Source organism: Carcharodon carcharias, chromosome 12, assembly GCF_017639515.1.
Source record: "Carcharodon carcharias isolate sCarCar2 chromosome 12, sCarCar2.pri, whole genome shotgun sequence".
Lineage (NCBI taxonomy): Eukaryota > Metazoa > Chordata > Chondrichthyes > Lamniformes > Lamnidae > Carcharodon > Carcharodon carcharias.
This window is the reverse complement of record NC_054478.1, coordinates 134,592,848-134,612,824: the sequence shown is the minus strand read 5'-3', so window position 1 is coordinate 134,612,824 and position 19,977 is coordinate 134,592,848. Positions and strand designations below refer to the sequence as shown.

General features: G+C 43.4%; 1 protein-coding gene and 1 non-coding gene across 7 annotated transcripts in view; both read left to right on the top strand.

The window, feature by feature from the left end:
• The window catches only part of LOC121284923 (partitioning defective 3 homolog B-like), an 885,862-nt gene that overhangs the window by 137,904 nt on the left and 727,981 nt on the right, over positions 1-19,977 (top strand). The window lies entirely within an intron of this gene.
• LOC121285403 lies at positions 12,609-12,722 on the top strand. Its single transcript, XR_005944679.1, has one exon. It is a non-coding gene; the product is annotated as a U5 spliceosomal RNA (small nuclear RNA).

Sequence of the window (19,977 nt, the reverse complement as noted above, 5' to 3'; positions counted from 1 at the left end):
GTCGACTTTCATGAGGGCAGGGAGAGGATGAGAAAGCGAAGATGCCAGATCAATAATTAGGGGCACTTATGTAATTAAGGTGTTCAATAAGAGCTTGCTTTCCGTCATCCCAAGATTTTTGCAGGCGGCTCTTGGGAGTTGTGTAAAGCTGAACAGCTCCAGCCTGTCAGGAACCGCGTTGACAGTGTTGAAAAAGTTTTATGTGATTTTTTTTTTAATAAGTGGAGGTTTTGACAAAAAACCTATTGCACAGCAATTAAATGTTATTAACACTAACCCCATCCTGCTCTACATCTGCCCTGGCCAATTTGAAGATGATTCTTTCCTTTATTTACATCATTCACAGATGGCAGCTACAGTAGAGGATGCCAGATTGGGCCAGTACATGGCCTGCTCCCCAGGTGTCCCTCACAATTAATTATCTGCCACTCACCAATGAGGCTTCCACCTTAATGAAAATGCTGATCAGTTCCTATCTTGTGTCGAGGGTGTGGGTTTATTGACCCGGATATGAATCCACCCTTCCAATTCCCATCGCCTCCTTATACATCCGGTGCTTGATCCACATGTTTTCTGTGTTAAGGCACATGCACTGTATCAAGTGACTTTAATCCTTATTCCACACACAGGGCATGCATTGCTACAGATTAATTATTTTCTCTCACCAAAACCTCCTTCACTGTAGGCACTCTACTATTGTGAAGTTTGCATAGTTTGGGGGGGGGGGTGGGGGTGGTGTATAAAAAAATTGTTGGAAGGAAGAAAAAATACAACTGGCAGCGCTTCACATAATGGTTATTTTAAACTTAGTTCATGTTTGTGTTGGAATTAAAAGATAAACTATTCAGGGATGGTTTATTTTAAGTGTGCCATTGTATAACCAAATCATTTGCCCTCCCAAGGATACAGTTTAGACTATCGGCCTATGTTTTATTTTCCTGTTGTAGAGATGGGCTATTTAAATGCTAGAAAGATTTGAACAATGGTTGAGTACCCAAAACAGGAGTTGGTGAGGAGGCTTTTGGGGATGTGAAGAAAGAGAAAGGAAAGACTTGCATTTATGTAGTGTGTTTCACCACCTCAGGACATCCTTTCATCAGCCACTTTGTTTCTTTTTAAGTAAAATGCAGTTGTTATTGTTGGGTAAAAAAATGTGGCAACCAATTGGTGCATAGCAAGGCGCTAATAACCAGATAATCTGTTGTGGTGATGTTGGCTGTTGGATAAACATTGGCTCAGGAGCGTGGGCAGAATGCCCCCTGCTCTTCTTTAACATGCATCTGAGCGGGCAGATGGGACCTCCTTTGAACATTGTCAGCATGGACTATGTGATAAAATGATCTTGATGTACAACATAAACCAATAGGGGGCATAACCTTACTACAGTCATAGAACAAAGCAACATTCTCTTGCTTGGACATGCTCTGGCATCTCACTTGCGTTCAACAAAGGGGAATTCAGCTATTGGCAGAATTCTTCTTGAAATACATTAAACTCAGTATTATTTATAGAATCCCCACACAAGGGAGAAACCTGTAGTTGTGTGAGAGAGGGGATGAGGGCAGCCTTGTTTTTTTCCCCTCACCTTGCCCCCCCCCCCCCCCCCCCCCCCCCCCCCAACCGACTGTTTTGGCTTTCGCCTGAGATTATTATCGTTGCATTTCAAGTCCATCTGAGCAATGGTATTTCAGTTCAGATGCACGATTTGGGTCACAGGAGCCTACTTTCTGCTGTCTGCCTATGTAACTGCTGAAATTTAAATAACACTGGAGTCGGCGTGAAGGATGTATCTCTAGTGTGGCCAGGAATATTTGTTTACAAAGGGGATAGAATTACTTCAACAGGGAGTTTTTGCTCAAAGCGGAACTGAAACATTGCTGTGCTGAGCAAAGTTCAAATTGTAACCGTTACTGTATCTGAGGCAGTCACTTTTTTTTTCCAGGGTAGTAGTATTTATGTATAAGAATCATCCAGCTTTTTAAAATAAATTCGGCGCAAGACGTTACCAATCACATTATTGTGGTCTCCATCTCTTAACCTGGTAAATTGACTTGTGAGGCACTTTGCTGGATGACAGCGCTCATCTAATTAATGAATGCCAGTTCATTGTTTCCTGGCTGAGTTCTGCCTTGGGCCAGTGCCGAGGAATTTTTGGCAGCTCCTGAAGTCTGCAGTTTGTTTCTTTTCTGCTGATATAATAAAATATTCTTGATGGGAAAAACAAAACAGACTGGGCACACAAGTTTTATCCTCCACCACCCACCCTCACTCCATTTTTGCTTGTCAGTCACTGATAATGTGGCCTGCTGTGTTTGTGCTAGCTAAGTCCACTGAGCCACCATTCCAATTAATATATTGGTTGAGTCTGGATGCCTCGTATCTGAGCTTGTTGAGAAGTACCAAACAATACGTGAACATGTAGCTTGGACTGCTGCCTGTGTTTTTGGGCAATGAACACAAGGCCATCCTTATTGCTTCAACTGGCGTTGCCTCAAATTCCAACTGTTTTTCCACTTTGTGCTTCATTCTAGCCCCAGCCTGTGCCTCTTGTCATATTTCTTCCTGGGTAATGCCCCTCCTCCTGGCTTTCTCCGTTTCAGCCAAAGCCTCGAGTTTTGAGAGTTGAAGGGGCAAGAAACTTGCTATCAGAACTTTTTCAGAGATGAGGAATTATCACCATGGCATCTGTTTGTGAGCAGGTGTTGGGGGTAGCATTGGTGTTGTCTTGCAGTGAGACGCATGCAAAGATTTTGTCTGTGTCTGTGTGTGTGTGTGTGTGTCTGGTGTTGTGTCTGCCTATGTAGTGCGATGTGCTGTCCACATCTTTCTTTCACTGTTTGTCTTTCTCTCTCTCTCTTCCTTTCTAGCTCTGTGTCTCTGTTTCTGTCTTTCTCCTCTCTTACCTCTCTCTCTCTCTCATTCACTCACTCTCTGTCCCTCTGTCTGTATATCTGCCTGGTATTTGAATTTATTTCAAACAGAGGAAGAGTTGGACCCCATCAGGAGTTTTTCAAAACATAAAAAACACTAGTTGATGCACAATCACCAATCTTTTGAACATCATTTTACTTTGTTTTGTCCCCTATCAAGGTTGGCAGTTCAGTGTGACATTTTTGCTTCGAACTACATTGATGACCTTAGCAGGAGAAATTGTTTGGAAAACATGCGGAGGCCGCAGTGAGGCAACTAAGTTGTTGCACAAGTAGATATTTGCAGCTGGAGTAAAACAGTTAATGAAATGCTAAGTTTGTGACTGTATTCTCTCTTTAGCTGCTGTGCCTTGTTGGGTTGAATCACTCCTTTTTAGTAATCTGTTCTGATGCAGTTTGTCACTCTCTGCTTGAAAATGGCCAAAGTCTGTTGAACTAAATAGGTTAGTATAAGTTACCTGTTATTTTTTTTTTGAATAGTCTAATTTGTAAGAGGGTCCTAATGATGAGGGAAGGTTCCAATAGCTTTTTGATGGATGGGTGTAAGTGGCAGTTAAAGGACTGTGGGCCGGGGTTGTAATGATGTAGTTGTATCCCTGAGCCACGTCTCCCTTGGCTAGTTATTGGGATTGATGAAGTTACAATTAAATGCTCCAGCAAGAGTTGCTTAAAAATGAATCAGCAATCAGGTGTGTTTGGTGTATTCTGTCTACACTAAATCTCAAACCTTGCGATGAAATAATGCAGGTTTAATTACAATCCAGTGTTACCCATTGCTTTTGGGTTTGTTATGGTGATTTTAATTCTTTAAAAAAAATTGATCAGAATTAAGTATTCCCATGTGAGTTTCTGAGTATATCGAAGGGGATGGGCTGGTGGTGGTTTCATGAGGTTAAATATTGAATAATTAAGCAGCAGTGCACCAAAGTTTTCACGATTTCATAGAAATGAGTGTACTTATAGAATCCAACAGCCCAGAAGGAGGCCTTTTGGCCCATCGTACCTGTGCCAGCTCTTTGAAGGAGTTATCAATTGCTTCCACCCTCTTGGTCTTTCCCCATTGTCCTGCAACTTTTTCTTCCCACCCCCCGCCAACATCCACTATATATCCAATTCCTCTTTGAAAGCTGCTGTAAAATATGGCTCCAACACCTTTATCAGGCAGGGTGTTCCACATTGTAACTCACTGCATATTTTTTTTCCCCTCACGTCACCTCTGCCTCTTTTGCCAATGACTTGAAATCTGTGTCCTTAGGTATATGACTCTCCTGCCGGTAGAAACAGATTTTACGACAGTGGGCAGGGAAAAACTTCGATATTTTTGACCATCTTCATCAAATAGAGCAGGGTGCCAACAGGCAGAATAATTGTAAATACAGCACCAGATTAATTCTGCATGTTTTAGATTTTAAGAGCAAGTCGATTCTTCTTGCATTTGGTCATTTTTTTTAAGTCGGAATATTCTTTTGGGGGGCACACACTGAGCAAGCAATCTCTCATTCTAATCTGAAAGCCTTGACTTCCACTTAGTTGAAGCCAGGCACTCACCAGAAACCTTTTCAGCCTCTTTTTGTTATTTCCAGTACTGGATGCTGATCACTGAACAACTTTGACTAACTGGTTTGGATCTGTATCATTATTTGAAACAAGAACTTGTGTTTATACAGGACTTTTCACAACTGCAGGACTTCCCAAAGCGTTTTATAGCCAATTAAGTGATTCTGATGTATAGTTACTGTTGTAATATAGGAAACACAGTAGCCAAATTACATATAGTAAGCTCCCACAGACAGCAGTGTGATAAACTGTTTTTGTGATGTTGATTGAGGGCTGAATGTTGGCAAGGACACTGCGAACCACTCCCCTGCTCCTCTTCGAGTCTTCGAGTCGGGATCTTGTAGTTCCATCCAAAAGAGTATATCTCAGCCAAAAGACAGTGAACGATGATAAGCCATGAAACAGACGCTATTTACAATTGGAACAATTGGAACATTAGCCTACTTTTTGCACCCGCATATAATTTTTTGATGTGGCAGTACAGCACCCCCTTAGCACTGCACTGGACGTCGGCCTTGATTCAGTGTTCAAGGCATTTGAGTGGCTTTTTAACCCATGACCTTTGGACAGAGGTGAGTGTGCTACCCACTGAGCCAGATGCATTTGTAAGGAAAAGGCGGTGCATGCATGTTGCTTCAGTGCAGCAGCCAGCTGACAGAACTAACACAAACTTTTGTGCTAAAACAATAGGGTACCCAGCATGTGACCAAAATTCTCCAGTTTTAAAGGCATTTGCATCAAAAAATTTTATGCGGGTATAAAAAGTATGCTAATGGTCCAATTGCTTGCCATGTAAATAGTGTCTGTTTCGTGGCTTATCATTGTTCAGCTAATTTATAGTTTTGAAAAACAAGCTCAAACATTTCAGACTGTGAAGTTGCACTACCCCTGAAATAGAGACAGAAAATTCTGGAAATACTTAGCTGGTTAATGAGCATCAGGTCAATTTCCGAGTTTCGGCCTCGGATGCCCAACGTGATTTTTGTCAGAATGCCCAACTAGTGGCCCGGGTGAGTGCTTGTAAGACAGTGGGTAGACTCTTGAGGTTGAATGGCCAATAGGAGGCTCTCCGGCATTGATACATTAGCACCTCCATCATCAGGGTGAGGAGGTGGTTCCCCTAGTTGGATGGAGTGCCAGAAACCATCTTCCCCCACCCCCCAGCCCCAATCTGCCACCCACAGGCGGTGGGGGAAGGGGGAAGGGGGAGGTGGGGGTTACCTCATAGTAACTGAAAAAAATTCCAGTCCACATCCGCTGAATGGCCTTAATAGCCTCTTTAATTGTCCTGAAGGGCTAACTGCCACTTGTGGTCATGTAGCCATTACCATCTAATCCCACCACCCCAGCCGATCCTGCCTGAACAGAAATGGCTCAGAGTCAGGGTCACAGAATGCCATCCTTGGCCGATTGTGGGAAATTGCAGGTCTGTTTGAATCTGGTCCCATCTCTGTGGCCTTTTGAAACGTGTCCAGAGTTTCAGCTTGACAATTTTTTGTCAAAACTGGAAAATATTAGGGATATATTAGGGTTTGTTGATTGCTTGATGTTCAGCACCATACGTGACTCCTCAGATTCTGAAGCAGTCCATGCCCAAATGCAGCAAGTCCTGCACAAGATCCAGGCTTGGGCTGACAAGTGGCAAGTAACATCCGTGCCACACATGTGCCAGGCAATGACCATCTCCAACAAGAGAGAATCCAACCATCGCTCCCTTGATGTTCAATGGCATTACCTTCACTGAATCCCCCATTATCAACATCCTGGGGAGTTACCATTGACCAGAAACTGAACTGGACTAGCCATATAAACACTGTGCCTACAAGAGCAGATCAGAGGCTAGGAATTGTGCAATGAGTAACTCACTTCCTGACTCCCTAAAGTTTGTCCACCATCTACAAGGCACAAGTCAGGAGTGTGATGGAATACTCCCGCTTGCCTGGATGAGTGCAGCTCTCACAACACTGAAGAAGTTTGACACCATCCAGGACAAAGCAGCCCACTTGATTGGCACCCCAACAACAAAAGTTCACTCCCTCCACCACCGACAGTAGCAGCTGTGTGTACCATCTACAAGATGCATTGCAGGAATTCACCAAGGCTCCTTAGACAGCACCTTCCAAACCCACGACCCCCACTACCATCTAGAAGGACAAGGACAGCAGATACATGGGCACACCACCAGCTGGAAGTTCCCCTCCAAGTCACTCACCATTCTGACTTGAAGATATATCCTGTTCCTTCACTGTTGCTGGGTCAAAGTCCTGGAACTCACTTCCTAATAGCACTGTCGATGTACCTACACCACGTGGCAGCTCACCACTACCTTCTGAAGGGCAACTAGAGATGGGCAATAAATGCTGGCCCAGCATTACTTGAATGAATAAAAAAAATGTAACAGGTTTTAAGCCAGTACAGAGGCAGATAGTGGAGGGGTGGGGAAGAACAAAATGGAAGGTCTATGCTTGGGTGGAAGGTAGGAGAGATTAAATGTCAAAAGGGATGATAGTGCAAGGCCAGGAGACATGGCAGTGGACAAGTAGAAAATCAGATGGGTCTAGAGGAGATACTAATGTAAATAGCAGAATTCTCAGCAACAGCTGCCATACAAAAACAAAAGGTTATGGTCTAAAATTGTTGAACTCAGTGTCGAGTCTGGAAGTTTGTAAATTGCCCAATGGAAAGGTGAGATGCTGTTACTGGAGCTTACATCGAGCTTTGTTGGAACAATGCAGGGCAGAGAGGTCAAAGTGGAGTGAGGTGGGGAATAAAAACGAAAGGTGACTGTAAGCTCAGGATCACGTTTACAGATTGAACAAATGTGTTCGGCATAGAGATTGTCCAATCTGCATTTGGCCTTCCCAATGTAGAGGACACCACATCATGAGCAGCAAGTACAGTACACTAAATAGAAAGAAGTATTAGTATATAGCTGCTTCACTCAGAAGGAGTTTTGTGGCTCTGGACAGTGGGAAAGGAGGAGATCAAAAAAAAAGCAGGAGCTGCATCTCCTATGCTTTCAGGAGAAGGTGCTAAGGGAATGTGACAGATCACTGGGGGTGAATGAAGAGTGGACCAGGTATTGTGGAGGAAGGGTGGGGTGGGGGGGGGGGGGCGGTTGCGGGATGGGAAAGTGTTTGGTGGTAATATCATACAGACGGTGGAAATGGCAGAGGATGATACATTGTTGAATGTGGAGGCTGGTTGGGTGGAAGGTGAGGACAAAGGGAATTGTATCGTGAATTGGGGTGGGGGTTTTTGATGGTGAAGGGGTGAGAGCAGAGTTGCGGGAAATGGTAAGGACACTGGTGAGGGCCTTATCAACCATGGTGGAGATGAGTCCTCAGCTGAGGAAGAAGGAAGACATCAGAAGCACTGATGTTAAGCTCCCATAGCTGTTTGGCAATAAAGACTGAGACCAAGACAAACTCCTTCAGATAGCGTTTTATTTCTGGTGCATAAAACTCTTCAGCGAGTACTTGTCTCAGCTGTTATCCCTTTTATACAACCAAATAGACACCTAAGTTGTTAACTAATAATTAGCAATTGAACTTTTTTAACTGTTTCCTTCCCCAACAGATTCCCCTCTTTTTAAAAATAAAGTAACCCTTGAGTTTATGTGATCACAAAAAAAACAACAAATATCAATATATTTTTCATTCAATAAATTCACTTTATTCCCCCTCCTTTAAAAAATGCTTGTATAGATATTTCCACACAAAAGGAATATTCCTTTTTGTCGTCGTGAAGAAAAAGACGACCCTCTTTGAGGATCTCGAATAACTTTATTGAGCTCGCTCCTCTTTTCATGAATCGGTCACATAATTGGTAGCTGTTATCAATCTATTTGACATTAGCAATCTCCTTATTCTCGAGCATCAATGTCAATTCGCAATCTCTTTTCATTAATACATTTCGTAGAGTGAACATTTTCCCAAAATGACTTATTATCTAGAAGACATTCGATAGGTACCGTTTCTGAATACCCTTTTCCAATGAAAATTTCTGTCAGCATCTTTGATATTAAGAATATCTATCGCCTCAACAAGGGTGAGAGTCTGCACTGCTAACATACTTTTTAGAACTCTTATCCTTTTAAGATTCCCATGCCAAAGGACAACACTTACCCTTATGCCCCATGAGAAATATTATAAATCTTCCTGCACTCGAAAATCCATCACATGGATTTGCATAAGATGCATCACTGAACACAATCAGTTTCATTTTTCTAAGATCACCCAAAGATGGGAATCTCAAAACACACTGCTCCATTTTTAATTTTGTCAATGTTCTGTTTGCTCGAATGATTTCTTCAACCTTGGGGTCATTCATTTTAGTGCTCAATTCCAAAACGTCAAAACTGACGTTGACCTTGTTTGTTTGCTTAGCCAATGGAGTTGCCCAATTAGACTTCTGAATCTCTCTTTTTCTGTTTCAGAAGCTGCTGTATTTTTCTGGGAGGCAAATCTACTCTTATATCCTGGTCACCCAATTTTTCTTCAAACCCTCCAGCTACTAGCCTGGCTTTAGCTTTACAAAACTCATCAGGAAGCACCTTTTCTGTGCAGATCCATCTTTGAGACAGAGCTGGTTGTGCCCTATCTGGCACCTCTGTGTATACCCCAAATTCTTTCCTACTATGTAGTTCTTGCTGTTTGGCATCCTTTATTAACTTATCATCTAATTTGTTTGAAGCCACTAAGTCTTCTCAATCATATGGGCTTCTCCTTATAGCATTACCAGTCTGTGCCATATTCCTTGACCTTGTTAAACTATGCCCTCTATCCTGCCCTCTATCCTGCCCTGGACTGTTACTGTTTGATCTCCCTTTCCTATTTATAGATGTTCTTTGAACAGTTCGTGATCTCTCCTGAGGGGCATGTTCACTCCCAGACCCACTGTCTGAAATGATACTATGGGCAGAATATTGTCCTGCAGGCGGGCGTGCGCTGACCCGAATGGGAGTGAAATAGTGCGCGATGGCATTGGGCGAGTGTCCCGACGTCATCACTTGCACTCGCGATCAGTGGGTGGGCACGCGTGATCGGTGGGTGGACATGTGCGAGAGGTGGCAGCGCTCCCATTGACAATTAAGAGGCCCTTAAATAATTAACTAAGCTGCATTTCTTGCTGCATTTTTGGGCGAATAGGCCAGGCAGCCTTTGCATTTGTAACGAAACCTCATCCACGGGCAGGATGATGTTTCCAGCGCTTACTGAAAAACAACTCTTCATGTGATTGAGTCACGTGTGGAGATATGCTTATCTCATATGTTAAAAGTTTATTTTTGCATTTAAAAGCAGCTCTTTCCACTCGTTGAGCCCTTCTCTTTTATAGTATACCTTGTCTCCCTGATTGACGATAGTTTCCGATGGTTGTACACCGTACCTTAAGGCATGCCAAATTCTTTCTGAAACTTCGGCTTTAAGGAATGCTCTTCTGTCCGCGTGTAGCGCATTTAAATGCTCAGAAAGAGTAGAATTAATCGTAGTTACTTCCCAAGCTGGAGGATGATCACTCAGGACTGAAGGAATTTTTGGATTTCTACCAAAAACCAACTGATATGGACTATAGCTTCCAACCATCTGCACTGAATTCTTGGCGTGGACAGCCCATGCTAGGACTGATGTTAATTTACAGTTTGGTCTGTCGGCTGAAATCTTACGAAGCATCTCATCTATTGCAGCGTGATTCAGTTTTCTGCTACTGTATTCATAACTGTTATATTCATGTTTTCGCACATATCCCGAAACCCATTGGCCAGGACTTCCCCCCCTCGTTGGGCGGACGGGTGTGCTTGGGAAGACGCCCGCAATCAGGACCGGACCGTGATTTCACGCTGGCGGGGCTAATTAAGGCCCACCCAGCGTGAAACGCGTGCTTCAACCCTCGGCGCTGCCTGTGTTGGGAGGAGGGTGAGCATGCAACTTCGCAGTGGAAAAGTTCCCTGAGGCACAGAGCTGCCTCAGGGAGATGAAGAGTTTAAGAATTAAAAAAATTTAAAATAAACAATTTCAAATTGTTTTAAAAAAAAACATCTCCCCTCGTGTGCCCCTGTCACATGAGCAGGGACATGTTCTTAATGAAATGTTAAAATTTACATTTTATTTTTAATTGCTGTTGGAAACCGCTCGAACGTGAAATAACACACGATGACGTTGGCTGAGCATGCCAACGTCAATGCCGCGCACTCACGATATTTCCCGAGGCGGGCGCGCGATGGAGACGGATGCACACCTGCCATTAATTAAGAGGCCAGTTAAGGCCCTTGACTCACCAATTGTCTCCGAGTTTACGTAGCCCGTGCGATTTTTCAGCTGTCACACAGGCAAAACGGGCAGGCGGGCAGGCCACAATTAGCAAAAAGCTCATCCACGGAGGGGGGCGGGGTGGGGGGGATAAGAAGGGTCAGTGGCGTTCTCAATGTGAGTAGTGAGGAGTTTTGGATATAACTCGCTGCTGGTTGCTTCTGTGAACTGGACAGCTTCATCTCGCTTCAGAGCTGCATTCTGAGCATTTCTAGGCATTGTTTCAGGATTCATTGGTGTCTTCTGTCACTGTGCATGCCAGGCACCCTGGTGAGACAGAGATATGCAGCATGGTGCCCTCGTCTTTCAATTATCAATAGGGACTCCAGTTTTGAGGCTCACATCAATAAAAGAGACTACACTAGAATGGTTGCAATAGCCAACATTCTCTCATCAGTGCACTGCACTCTTACCTCCCTGTGGCATCCCAACCTCACCGTGGCCAGTTGACCGAGGTGCACCAGCTCCTGGGCCTCCTGCTCATACTGAGTGAATATTAGTAGGTGTGGGGGTCCCCCACCAGTCCGCAACCTCTCAATGTTGTTATGGGATGTCTTCTCCTGAAAGGATAGAGGAGCATTGATTAGGCCACTCTGTACCTGCAGCGCCATTGCAGCCTGGACAACCCCACCTGAGGAACACCTCACAGGGCTCAGTCGTTTCGTGACCCTGGAGCTGCAAGGCACTCAGTCCAAGCAGCCAGGGCTCACCCCCTTGGCCAGATGCTTCCTCATTGACATTTACCACTCACACTCTAACACCTCAGAGGTCCATGGGGGGATGGCCAGCTCCTAACCTTTCTACAAAGTGACCCGCGTCAACACAGTACTCACCCTTCCCGATCGCAGCAGGTTGTTGAAGCACCTCCGGCACCGCACCCATGTGCGCCTCACCATGTCATGGCTGCTGACCCTGGATGCCACCTCCTCCCAGGCCTTTTTGATGAGGTGTGAGGGCCTCCTTCTCCTCCCATCTCTGGGGACAAGGATTTCCCTCCTGACTGGAACCTCTTCCAGGAGGGCAGCAAGGCACTCATCCGAGAACCGCGGGGCCGACTGCCCCTCTGACCTGCCCTCCCTTCCGTGTCCAACCGCAATGAGATCCACGCAGACTTCCGTGGTCAGCCTTCCACGGGCTGCCTGGGCCGGTTTTGGACTCGCTGGACGTCATTGCCCCCACCCACCTGCCCGCCCCTTCTCGCAGATTCCCCAGCCGCCTGTCACGTTGGGTGGGCCTTAATTGGCTCGCCAGCGTGAAATTGTGGTGCGCTGCCAATTGCGGGCTGCGGCCGGCTTCCCGACCACCCCCGCCAAGCTCGCACGCCAAGGGCAAAATTCTGCCCCAAAAATATTTTGCATCATATTCTGCTTTCATACGGTAGCGAAAGTGCCAAAACTATTCTCTGCTTTTTTCCTTTGGCAAGGACGTGTCCGCACAGTTACTTCATTCTTCCATTTGTCATATGGCTGGTGTTCAGGAAACATCAGTGGGTAATCATACCCCAACTCTACATTTTGATTCAGCCATTTTTGAGTAACTGCAAACCACTCTGCCCTTAAAGTTAACTCCAAACACAGGATTTTGTCTGAAGAAAGCTTAGTTTCCAATCTTTTAACTTACACACTGCAGAACCGTTGTCTGTTAAGTTCCAATAGCTGTTTGGCAATAAAGACCAAAACCAAGATAGACACCTTCAGATAGTGTTTTAATTCTCTCTACAGAGAGAGCTTGCCTCACCTGTTATCCTTTTTACAACCAAATGAGAACTTAGGTTGTTAACTAATAATTAGCAATTGAACTCCTTTAACTCTTTCTGCTCTGGTTTCTCTTCAGATCTTATAAATCTTTCACCTTTTACTAAAGATTTCCGTGGAGAGGAGCACTCATGGTTTAAATTAATATTTTTGTGGCCCCACTTTAGGAAGAAAACCTAACTGGCGCTGGTTTCTCTGGCAGGTGAAGGCTGTGTGGATAGAGAGTAAACCATGCCTTCTTCCGTGATTGCCAAGCCTGTAATGAGAGGCCTGTTGGCCAAGCGTCTATGGTTTCACCTGGCTATAGCTTTTACTTTAGCTTTTTGTATGGCTGGCACCTTCAATTTTGTAGTAGGTGACTCCAGGAAGAGAGCATATGCTGACCTCTGTAAGAAATGTGATGCCATGAAGGCATTTGAAGCCATGAGGGATGCTGGTGTGTTTGAAAGTGTGAAACCAAAGAAGTAAATTCTTGCAAAGGAAACTTGGAATGAATGACAAGATTGCTCCTCCAATACATACTGGGAAATGGAGACAAAGGGATATACTTTGTGCATTCTATACCTGAGGTAAAATAAAACATTTAATTTTCCGACTGTTTAAAAAAAAAAGACAACTGGTGCGGGAGGTAAAATCATCAGCACAAATGCAAGAGACAGAGAACAGGGATCATGGAATAGAGAAGGGATTCTCCATGTTTTTGCTTCTGAGGCTCCCTCTCCTGTGTTGTTAAAATTCCACAGACCCCCCCCCCCCCCCACCTCCTTACACCCCCACCCGTAACATAATGCAAGTATTTTTCCAATGTGCAGTATTTTGCCTGGTTGTATATACCTTTTGTATGGAGGAATCTTTAAAAGCATAATAGTCCCTCCTAAAGAAAAATTATAATGGGAACTTTACAGATTGGTATCAAAAAATCAGCATTTACATTGTGAAAAGGGGATGAGGTTATAAAATCATGGAAGTAAGAGACCTATGAATCTGAAGTATCAGGAGTGAGTCAATCATTTGTTTAAATGTGTCTTATTGTGGTTGCCACAGATGAATAAACACCACTTCATGTATTTAGAAAGGCTGCAGTCCGTCTCTCTTCTTAATGATAAACCTGATGGCTGCCATTTTCTGAATTTTTTCTAACTGCGCGTAACCTTCTGTGATCCCTGGATCCTAGACACTGGGGAGTATAGTGGCCTCGTCTCCATAACTGCAGCGTTGTGCTGAATCATTTTGTTTAAGTCCCTCTGATGCCAGCCTTGCCTGCTTCTTCAAGGGCTGCTGTCTGGATCCAGCACTGCTAACCAGCTACCGCACAGTGCATACAGGCTGCAAAAGCAGACGAATGTCAAGGGAGCTGCTGCTGATGCATGCGTGGCCAGGCTGGGGAGACAGTAGCCAAAAGATGGCAAAAGGACAAATCAGTTGGGTTTTACCAGCAATGATGCTGTGAACAAATTGCCGTTCGGAATGGTGAATATGGCAGTGTGCAGGTACATTACAGCATATTTTTTGGCTATGTTGGTGGACCTGTAGGGAACCTAGACCCCTGGTGGAGAACCCCTGGAATAGAGTTTACACGCACTGAGCTGGGAGGCAGTGTAATTGAGGTAGCTATGGAAATCAGTGAACATAATTAGGCATTGCCTCCAAGTTTGGAACATGTCTTTGAGACATGATTGAGTGAGATCAATTGGAAGAGCGGCCCTAAATTAATATTAAGCAGGGTCTTTCCTGTACATACAGAGATTTCTCTGGTATCTGAGAGTCCTGAGAAAGTGATGATCTGGCTCAGGGTAATGTTGCTTATCTAGCTTCCCCAGTAATGGCAAGTAAATAGCATAAACACATTTAAGGTGAAGCTGGATAAACACACAAAGGAGAAAAGAATAGAGGATATGTTGATAGGGCGAGATGAAGAGGGGTGGGAGAAGGCTCATATGGAATAGCACACACTAGTTGGGCCAAATGGTATGTTTCTAGCCATACGTTCTATGCCATGTTCAGTTTATCAGTGATAGAAATATATTTTCACACAAAAAATCAGCTAAATGGGGAAGTCAATTATACGATGCTGGAGAGAGGATGAGTGAGTTGCTTCCTGTTGTCTTGTGAATACACTATATGCAACCTCTTCGAAGTCCTGTTCTATTCCTATAGCAACAAAATCTACAATCTTTGCTTAACAAAAGCAGCTTTTAGCATCACAGGGAGACTGCAGATTGGGAAAAGGCCATTTACTTCATCGAGCACTATTCTCTCTAATGGACAATTTGGATTGTCACAAGCTGTTAATATAATTTCCTGATGGAGGTGATGCAAGATAGGTTAAAACCTTACAGAAAGACTGAAGTTGCAAGCTGCTTTATAGTAATATTGTCATGTCCTGAATTACGTACCTCTTAGTGCTCCGTGAAGTTTTTAATTACGTGGACATAAATTTATCGTTTTAATCTTCAATTCCAGTTCTCACCAGATAATCATTGTTCAATGCTTGGAGAAAAGAAGCTGCACAATTGTAGAATCCTTTTTCGAAATAAAAAAAAATCAGCAATCCCTCCATTACAACAGGGGAAACATTTAAAAAAATGTTTTGTGGCTCTGAAGCCCTTCAAACATCCTGAGGTTGTGAAAGGCACTATATAAATGCAAGTCTTTTTAACACGTTTTCCTATTCTCTACTCCTTACCACTCTGTATGCTCCCTCCCCGCACTCTCTCTTTAGTGATCACAGGGTGCTCTGATGCCAACCCTATTATTTGCAGGTTTCAAAAGAACTGCAAATGGATCACTCCTCCATGTGCCATAAAGCATGAAGTGTTCATTCCTGTGTGACAGTTTCTTGTTCCGCTGACTGTTTTATGTAGTGTCCTGCTGGTAAAATGCAGGCACATTTTAAATTGAACCTTTCTATGCAGCTGGGCACCTGCCTCTCTCGTAATGCAGCTATATATAGCATTGAAAACCCACTTTTCTTTTCATATTAAAAAAAAGCAATTTCAGGCAGAGTGTCCTCTGCCATTCTGACAGTTTAAAACGGGGGATTGGCTGTATGAAGTACAGCTGCACACTTCCACCCATGTTTAACTTGGCTCCGTCTTTAGCTTGTTTCCAAGGCAGCACGTGACTAATAATTATAGGTAACTGCTGCTCAAGCTAATTCACGGAAAGACAGACCAAGAAAAGATCTGTGTAGACATGGATACACAACACCAGTAAATAAATTAGTCCTTAGACAGATGAAAAGAGATGTTATTCGAAGGGGCAAAGGAAAAGTCTTATTTCCACCTCTTCACTTACTGCCAGTTGGCCACAAATGCAATTGGTGAAGTTTTGCAGCTTGCAGTGGCTATCTTTACTGTTACCCCACCCCCAATTTTTACTCTGTACACATTGTCTTGAGCAATTGCATAGACAGCAAAGTGTGAAATCTTTACTTTTGCAACTTTCTATTGCAGTTGATCTCGATTACAACACATGGTCATACATTTATGCAGTGCTGGCACTGTTCTGGCACTGTTCTGTGTACAACATGATAATAGAATGACAGTGATGGAGACTCCAGTATGGATCCAAGGGAATGTTGCACTGTTGAATGTGCTGTCTTTCGAATTAGATATTCAACCGATGCCACGTCTGCCTTCTCAAGTGGGTGTAAAAGACACTGCACTATTTTGAAAAGCAGAGGCATCCTCCCTGTTATCCTGACCAACATTTATCTCTCAACCCATCCCGTTAAGTAGATTGCCTGGTCATTTATCACATTACTGTTTGTGGGAAATTGCTCTGTGCAAATTGACTGCTATGTTTCCTACTTTACCAGAGTGACTATACTTAAAAAAAAATACTTAATTGGCTATAAAGCACTTTGGAAATCCCTGTGGTCATGAAAGTATCTACCTAAATGAAAATATGTTTACTGGTCTATTACTGGTAAAAGTCAGGAAAAAACAACAGTGATTGTTTCAAAAGGGCAACTATCAAAGAAATGATGGAAAAGCTAAAAGTCACTAACTGAGATGTATTGATGTGATGAATCTTGGTTTGATGTGGGGAGTAAGTAGAGTATAATAACATTGCAACAGCGAGCAAAATGGAAACCTTAGAAAAATAAGTGTAAGCAAATTACAAAGTTCCTAACTAGGCAATTAAAATGAGGATAAATGAGGAAAAACAGAAAGTACGGGAGATACAGAGGGAGCTTTGAGAAGGAGTGTTAGAATTTGCTAAAGGTGGGTTAAATCAGATATTTGACTGCAAAGATACCTGAGAAATCATTATCATTAGTTTTTAAGCACATTACCCAAAATCTTTCACTGTCCCATTGCAAATGAGTAGGGAGGAAGTTAGAACTTGAAGCTAGTGGGAGTGAAGAGAAACAAAAGGTGAGATATCAGATGAAAATTTAAGCTTTAGGAATTCTGTCTTGATTTTTCCAGTCTATGTGTAGATTAAAATCCCCTGTCATTATTGTTGTACCTTTCTGACAAGGTCCCATTATCTCTTCTTTTTAATACTCTGTCCTACTGTGTACTTACAACCAGGGGGTGAGGTGTACACCCTACGATGGCGTAGTGGTATTGTTGCTGGACTAGTAGACCCAGGGTAATCCCCTGGGTGACCCAGGTTCAAATCCTGCCACAGCAGATGGTGGAATTTGAATTCAATAAAAATCTGGAATTAAAAATCTAATGATAACCATGAAACCATTGTCGATTGTTGTAAAAGCCCATCTGGTTCACTAATATCCTTTAGGGAAGGAAATCTGCTGTCCTTACCTGGTCTGGCTTACATGTAACTCCAGATCCACAGCAATGTAGTTGACTCTTAAATGCCTTCTGAACAAGGGTAATTAGGGATGAGTAATAAATGTTGGCCTAGCCCACATCCCATGAATGAATATTAAAAAAACACTTCTGGCAGGAATGAAGAGCAGAAGCATCAGCTCCTTTCTCAATGCTGTAGGTCCCGTGGCAGACATTGTTGTCCGAAGCCAGAGTGTGGAGAAGTCCACCGTGGACTTTGAAACCTTTCTTAAAGCCTTTGTCACCTATTTTAGCCCAAAACGAAACTTAGTAATTGAATGAGCACGTTTTAACCAGAGGTTACAAGGACCTGAGGAATCAATTGAATTATTTCTAACCGATCTATATCGCATAGCTGGTTCCTGCAGATGAACTAATCTTTGATCACATAGTTGTAGGTGTCCGAGATGGAAAACCCTGACTTTCTGCAGACCAAAGATGACTGTAGTTTGGATCAAGCAGTCCATTAGGTGAGGAGGGCTGAGCTTGAGGATTTAATCGGGGAATAATTTGGTGTGACTCTGAGGCTTCACATGTCTCCGTTAACTGGCCATATGCAGTGGCCCCACCCACAAGAAGGCCCACCAAAACAGGTGAAAGAGTGGGAAACGCCACACCAGCAGCCATTTTGAGATGTTTCAACTGTAGCGCAAAAATCCAGCATAGATGCCAGGACTGCCCACAAGGGGTACGATATGCTTCCAGCTTGACAAAACTGGACATTTGAAGCATTTCTGCAAATCCAACAATTTTAATTGGAGTAGAAAACATGAAAGTATTTATGAAACACACTCCATCCAAGAAATGGAAAATCAAGATAAAGACAAAATACAGAGTTCCTGGGGAAATTGATGGTCTTAGTCCAGACTTTTGGTCAGTTAAAGTCCAAGTTCAAGGTCTCGATACCACCTTTAAAATTGACTCTGCAGCTACTGTAAACATATTAGTAGATAATTGGCTTCAGCCAATGACCGTTCGTCCATTAGATATCAAGTTACATAGGTGGCATAGACCTTCCAATCAAAGGCAGGATTATTGCTCCTCTTAGCTCCAAGGGGCAGCAGATCATTGATTGTGAAGAACATAGAGAGAACAATGTACATCCTTATTGAATGGTAATGTTGGCATACCTATAGGAATCCTAGAAAAAACAGATGATACCCACCATTTAAACAACTCACTGTCTTTCATGCAATAATCTTCAATCTTTTTATTTAGAACCAATGGAACTTCAGCCTTCAGAGGCTGAGAAAGTTTGTACAATCAGCAGCAAGTTCCTTTCTTGCAGAGACACCATCCACTAGACCCTCGGCCGAGGTTGAAGTTAAGAATCTCTCAGTTTTTAATAGAGTAAGGCCAAAGGTGATGGATACAGAAGGCACTGCAATAGATGGTGACCATCCCCATGAAGACTTGTTGGACCTGAACATACACTGGAGAGTGCTGGAAAGTGATGAGGAAGAAGTCCTTGCAGCGCTGAGTGATCTGTTGGAGGTTGATTCATCTTTCCAGTTGATAGATGTGCCATACGTAGTCTCTGTTGTCTTTTTAGAGGAGTCAGCTGTGTGGCTGAGCATCATTCAGATTTTTGCTCCACTGAACCTACCAAGGCAATGCCTAGCCTATCTCCTGTTATCAATGAGTCTTACACAGAGAATGCCTTGCCTGATTCCATGTCAGAGCCTACAGAGGACCACACTGCCAAAGAGCTGTTACCTTCCCGGAGTGAAAGTCACTTGACACACATACTTCAGTCCCAGCTGAAAGTTGTCTTGCCTTAAGAGCTATTGGTCAGCACAGAAGCTGCAGCAGAGTCTTTAGCACTTCTGAAGCTGCAGAATCCTGTACCGCAATCTTGTGGTTGAGTTAATTGTCTACAGGAAATTTGTCTCGTGACAGAAGGTGAGGTTGTCTTGTCTTCGTATCCTCAGCAATTCTTCCCATTTCCCATAATGGAGCAACCTCACATAGAGAGAACTTAGGCTGTCTTAACACTGCCCACACAATGTAGACAGTCCCCCAAAATATCATTGGGAAATCATCTCTTCGTCTTTTTCTGAAAGGCTTACAGGAATTTTGTTGTTTTTTTCCTTTGTCATCTAGGTTAATTGAAGTCTCAAGTTTTCAATGGCTTTTCAATCTTTGATGCTGCCAAGAATGCGGTGGCTGTGACAGTCTTCCCTGGAGTTGAAGATCATTCCTCTTCTAAAGGTCTTTCTCTGTGTGCTTCATGGGAGCAACAAGTTCCTTGGGAACTTGAGTTCTTCTCTTCTAATCCCAGAGCGTCCAAGGGTTGATTCTCTTCAGTCTTCTCTCTTGGATAAGTCTTTTTTTGAAAAGTCATCATTGTCCTTGCAGTTCAGCCATCCTATGACCAATATTCTGCTGAACAGAAATACTGCTATACTGCTGTCCTATTCTGCAGATGATGATGTCCTATAGGTGCAGAAGAAAATCCTCATGTCTCCAAGATGTCTTCCCTAAGGGCTTGAGAATACTGTGGGAGATTGAATCCCTCAGGATTGTGACTCGGGGAGGGGAAGAGTAGGAGTTGGAGATTAGTTAAATCTGTAGTTGCAAAAATGGAGTTGCAGAAATGCAGTGTAAATAGTTAAAGATATAGTTG